General features: G+C 36.4%; 1 long non-coding RNA gene across 3 annotated transcripts; it reads left to right on the top strand.

Moving 5' to 3' along the window:
* Positions 1–1023: 1023 nt before the first annotated feature.
* Positions 1024–5182, top strand: LOC311148531. Of its 3 annotated transcripts, XR_014614911.1 has the most exons (6): positions 1024–1128; positions 1340–1449; positions 1613–1662; positions 2117–2359; positions 3115–3209; positions 4127–5182. It is a non-coding gene; the product is annotated as an uncharacterized lncRNA (long non-coding RNA). The 3 variants fall into 3 exon arrangements; XR_014614912.1 differs by lacking the exon at positions 1024–1128 and having other exon boundaries at positions 1154–1449; XR_014614913.1 differs by lacking the exon at positions 1024–1128 and having other exon boundaries at positions 1156–1440.
* Positions 5183–6000: the final 818 nt, after the last annotated feature.

A 6000-nucleotide genomic window follows, 5' to 3' on the forward strand; every position in this document is an offset into this window, starting at 1 on the left:
TGAAATTACGCTTGACGTCACGACGTATTCCAATTTTGGTGCTAGAGAAAGAGGCTTTGAGATGAGCTTGTTCAGAGAGCAAATATTTCAATAAAATAAAATACAATTAATATGATTGTAGGCCTATGTGTATATTTGTAAAATAAATACAATTAAATAAGTGTTATGTATTTTAAAAACGTCAGAATGACACTCAAACGGACCATTATTATTTCACTTTCATGTTAGGCCTACTACTTCTATCCAATAGAGATAGATCGAGGACTCTAGTGGCCAAAAGCCTGATCGTTTTAGCATGGACAGCACCATTGAGGACTTTCACCATTTTTAAGTAGTGAACTGGATGGGACTTCCTAGGGGTTAAGGAAGGATCACAGAATTCCATCCAGGTCACCAAGAGGGATCAGACAATGAATTCTACTTGTGAGCAAACATTCCATAACTACAGGTGGCAGTAAATCGCCAACCTTGGCATTATATCTGTTCAAACAACACACTCCAGGTGGCAGTATGCACCCTTTCAGTTTGTTTACCAACTCATAAAAGTAGTAGTAGAAGAAAATTGACTACTTCAAAATGGAGATGGCCTTAATGGCAGTGCCCGTGCTCTCACAGACGCCATAATGGGACAGATACAATGATGTCATGTCTATCTAAGTCTATGTTCTATCCAGCACTTATAGTCCTTGATTTTGTGCCATAGGTGCACTTTAATCCCAAACAGTTGTACTAGCTCATAAGTAATAAGGTCATAACAGTCAAATGTCGTTATGCAGTTGACCAAACTATAAAGTGTTGAGCTCTGTTGAGATTTATGCCACTTTAATTGAAGAGGGCTCAATATTTTATAGGTAATTTGTGTGGAACGCTCAAAAAAGTTTAGGTAGTGTCATGACGTTCTGGTTGGTGGGTCATCTCTCCCTCAGGAAAGCTGAGTCAGCCATCTTGAATTTGCTTTGATGCGGGGATGTTTGGGCCGCCCGTGTGGATCACAGTTTAATTTGTTTTAATTTGTTTGCAATGCGCAGTTTTATGCTGCTCGCTTGAAACCACCACCACCTCCGTTTTTATCATTAGTCTTATTGCCTTCGTTTTCTTAAGCGCCATCTTATCATCACCTCTGATTTGGTAAGTAACTCTAATGTTGTTTTTGTTGTTTTTTTAAAAATTGAATTTCGATAGTCTTAAATGTGGAACTGGGAATACATTTGTACAATGTGCACAGTGAATATTTGTTGTAAATAGTTTAAAAAATCTAAGTAATTGTAACTTTAGAAGTTGTTAAATATGTGACAAATACGTTACGTTACTTCATCTTACAACGGTGTAACGTTATCAGCAGGTTTCCTGGATGAACTACATTTCCCATAATGCATGTTTGCCCGGGACATTGACGGTGGAGGAAGGTCCATGAGTTTTCGCTGTTCGCCGGTAATGCAAGTGCGTACTGTGAGGATACTTATTTCAATAAGTGTCTGCCTTACACAGTAAATATTTTACGTTATCGAGCTGTGTGTACGTGTGTGCTAGCGTGAAACGAACAATGCTAAACAACATAATGTGAGTGTGTTATCATGATGCTAACCAGGCCTGTGTTTGTATTTCTTCCTAGGCTCAAGTGTGTGGTTGTGAGATCATCTCGAAATCCTTTTAACAGTTCAGGTAGGATGTATTATGAAATAGTGTTACTAATGTAATACATTGCTAAAACCAAGTATAGAGTGTATTTGTTATAATTCATTGGTATTATATTTAAAAGGTGATCGAATAGCTCCTGATTTGTAATGTCATTAATGCATTTCTTTTGAAGCAATGTTTTAAAAAAATGTACAAGTGAATAGGTTGGTTTACTTTTAAGTTTAAATTTCCCACGTATCTCGTTAAAGTTTTGACCAATGAGTTAACTTGTTAAGTTGTGGCCAATGGGAGAGTGGACTGGTTGCCGGGAAAGAAAAGGGAGGGAAAAGTTGAAAGAAGAGAGAGGAGAGACGTTAGTGGGGTTGGTGAAGGAAAAACGACCAAAGGAAACGATAAAGAGAGAACAAAACCATACCTACAGAGTTTTTTTTAAGGGAAATCCTGATTTTATTTCTATAAGAGAGTGTTTATTATTTAGTTAAGAAAGACCAAGTGGAGACTGAAGCTGCCGTCGCATTGTGGAGACATTCGACATCCTAGAGGTTAGCCTAGCATCGTGCAAGACTTGGAGAGAATTGCTTGTGATGATCAGTTCGGGTTTCCAACGGATGTCTGTTGCTGCTACCGAGTACTGGCTGCATTGATAGCTGTGTTCGCGGTGGATCTTGTGAGGACACCTGCACGGAACTACTATATTTTGCTGAGGCATTATCTACAAGTAGTGAGTAACTACAAATGTGGGGTGGACTTCGGGACTTTATGTATGTCCTCATTTTTTTTATGAGCTCCAACGCGCGCCCAGGGTTTAAGCAAGCTTGCAAATAATTTGGACATGGGGTTGTGGAAAAATCATTGGGGTTTATAATTTGTATTTCTTTTGATGTGATACATTGAACATTTGATTAATATAGATCTTGAACCTTATGTCTGTTGTATTGGTGGAGTCATTTACTGTTTCAGTTTCATTTAATGCATGGGAAAGCATATCCTTATAACAATAACCAAGTCTATAATCATTCTATCTGAAGTTAATACCCTATTTGTCATTCACCCTAGCAAGTTTACAATAGGGATTCTTATTGGAGATGTCCTTCTCACCTAATATCCCATGCTGTTCAGATATTCTAAATAAGGTAATATCGTGAGAGTCAAATTCGAGCCTGGTGAGAGGGTTACACTAATAATTGGTTTTATTTTATGTGTTTCCACAGTCATTCTTTTGCTATTTCTCTAAATGTTTTTATCTCAACTGTGGGGTCAACAGTTGATCACTTGAACCCTTTATTAATACTTTGTTAAATACAAAGAACAACAACAGAAATAGCAGATCTATAAGCACACAACTTTGATGCTTTGCTTGTTAATAACTAACTTGCTTATCTTTTAACATTTTCATTTTTACTATAATTAGTGTACAATGAATGTTTTTGATATTTGTGTAATTATTATTGTAATGGATATTTTTTGTCCATGTAGGAACAACGTGATGTAAATATGAGACGGGCCCTCGTCCTTCGTGCACTTCCTGTGTACCTGCTTGAAATGCCTCCAAGTTTTTCAGGACCTGTAATGTAAGTGTACTGGCCTCACTATCAATCCCTTTGCTTAGCTATTCAGTCAGCTTAAACATGACATCACTCAAAGAACTCTAGGAGAACCAGAGGGGCATTCCAGAAAGCAGGTTATGTGAAAACCATCAGTATAGCCAATTGTATTTTTTCCAACAACGTAATTTCAAAGTCTGTGTTTCTAGTTTGTCGCCGCATTGAGTATAAGATAAAATGTTTTTATATTTCAGTTTCAGCCGATTTTAAATAAAACAAAATAGCCTAAAATAAAACATTGAACAACATTCAACCACTTCCTTAAAGGCTAATATAAAATAAAGCGATGTTAAATTCAAAATGAAAAGACGACTGCATCTGAAACTCTGTCAGTGATTTATATAACAGCCGCAGCCAGAAAATGTCTGCTTCCTGTTTTCTCCCGTTGCCATGGTGAATAACCGTATCGGAGCTCCATTGATGATGGCTTTTTACTAGTCGTCAGGCACAAGCTCAACTCCGAGTTAACGTACTCTGAGTCAACTTACCTAACTCAGATCAGCTGTTCTGTAACTGAAAACTCAGTTTCACTTCACAGGGTAAGTCAACTCTGAGTTCAGGGTTAGGCTCAGTTTGTTGAACCTCCTTTCTGGAATAGCCCCCAGAACCTGTTTATGAAGTTTCCTTGAGTTGTTATTCTGCAAACTGACATGTAGAAATTACATAAATGAAAAGGTAAGTATAAAGAATTCCACTAAACAAAAAGTATGCTTACAGGTAGGTGTGAAACTAACATAAAATAATAAGCATGTGTAAAGAAAATAGTTTAAACATGTAGCTTAGTTGCAGTCTAAGTGCAAAGTGACCGTAATGTCTAGACATCATTAGCATGATTTGTATCCTTGAGGGGCTGAACTCATTTTTGTATTATTTGTGTTTTATAGTCAGCAGATGGTCCAGACCTCACTGACACTCCGGTGGCTCTCCTGACAGTTGTCACTGATGATACTACTGATGCGGCCCTCTTCAGCCCTGAGAGCATCTGTATTGTCGTGGAAGATGAAATACTTGTGAGTGGTCCCACAAACCTGGCTGACTCATTTCTCCTGCTCTTTGGGTATGTCTATGCACTAGACCTACAGTACCCAAAGAATCTTGAGCTTACATTCACATTTATCCAAAAAGTTGTGATGTGTCTTGAGGACAACAAACCACTGAAAGGCCGTCTACTGACACTGAAGAATGATTTGTTCAATGAGTGAATCACTCAGAATGGACTATTTGTTGAGCTGAGTATTGAGGATGTTTTTAGTTTTTTTCCCCTCTTTACAAATGTAATAATTTGCCTCTTCTACCTCATGTTTAATATGTTACACTGTTTGCCTCTTCTACCTCAGATGTAATACATTGATTGTTAATAGATAAATATCACAACATTGACGTATTGCCAAGCCCAAGTTTTTGTACTGTACTTGTGGGAAACGACTGTTGAATTCATGCACTATACATGTTTAATGTTGTGTGACCTAATGCTTACCTTGATGTTGCCAGTTGAAGTACGGCACAGTAGAAACCAGTACTTTTATTTGAATGTTTTATTTTAAAAAAGTGAGTTGCAGCCTTCAAGGTACAGTAAGTGCCAAAACGTTTTAAATGGCTCCACATTCTAATAGTTGTCATTGCTGTTGAGGATGGATTATAATTAGAATCTTATTGAATTTTATCATGAAGCCTTTGTGAGTTTTTATCATAATGTTTACTGAATAGTGTGATATGGAGACCCAAAATACTGAATCTACCCTCTGTAGCAATGACCACTATCAGAATATGGAACTATTAACACTTAATGTACTTTAAAACACATTTTGTTTTTATGGAGTCATTTCCTTTTCCTTTTTTGTTTTAATTTATGACAAGCACTTTGTTTTGACTGAGCTCCTTTTGATTCGTGCCTTTTTAAAAGCACATTGTGTTGAATAAAAAAAAAAGTTAAATTGTCACTGTGGTGTCACTTTCATGTTTTCTAACATTATTCGCTGATTATAATTGTGTAATGGACCAACATCAGTATTTCAGTTTAGAATTAATTTTGATTGCATGTCCCACATTATGAGTTGAAGAATATTGAAAATTTTGAGTGTATTTCACACATTATATGAGTTGAAGAATATTGAAAATGTTGAGTGTATTTCCCACATTATATGAGTTGAAAAATATTGAAAATTGAGTGTATTTCCCACATTATATGAGTTGAAAAATATTGAAAATTTTGAGTGAATTACTCCCTAATTATAAGTTGAGGAATATCAATATTTATAAGATAACATTGAGATAATTTAAGGCAACTGTAAATGTAATTTTTATTTTATGTAAACTTAAAACATTTAAAAACATCACTAAAATATTTTTGTGTAATCTGTTACAAAATAATTTGAGTTATGTGAACTTATTAGGGTTTACAGTGTGGACAAAAAATGAGTTTTATTTTGACATGAGGTAAGCCGAGAGGAAGTGGGTCTACAACAGACCCACGTTTGTAAAGTCTGTTCAATAATATTATCCTTTAGATATTTTGTCTCAAATTACCCCTCTCATAATGACCAACCGCCCTGCCCACCGGCACATTAAGTTTAAATGGAATTGTATTTAACTTCTGGCTTCCCACGGACTGTTGTTGTGCAACCGAGTACATTTGAAAGCAACGCTAGTGTGTGTACTGTAAATACAGCTGCGTTGCTAAAAGTAACTAGTACATTGGGTGCAGTAGGTCTTTAGACTCTCCTGGAGGTGGTTTGTAAATCTTCCCTAGCGTGAGGAA

Source organism: Coregonus lavaretus (genome assembly GCF_964263955.1).
Source record: "Coregonus lavaretus genome assembly, chromosome: 21".
NCBI lineage: Eukaryota > Metazoa > Chordata > Actinopteri > Salmoniformes > Salmonidae > Coregonus > Coregonus lavaretus.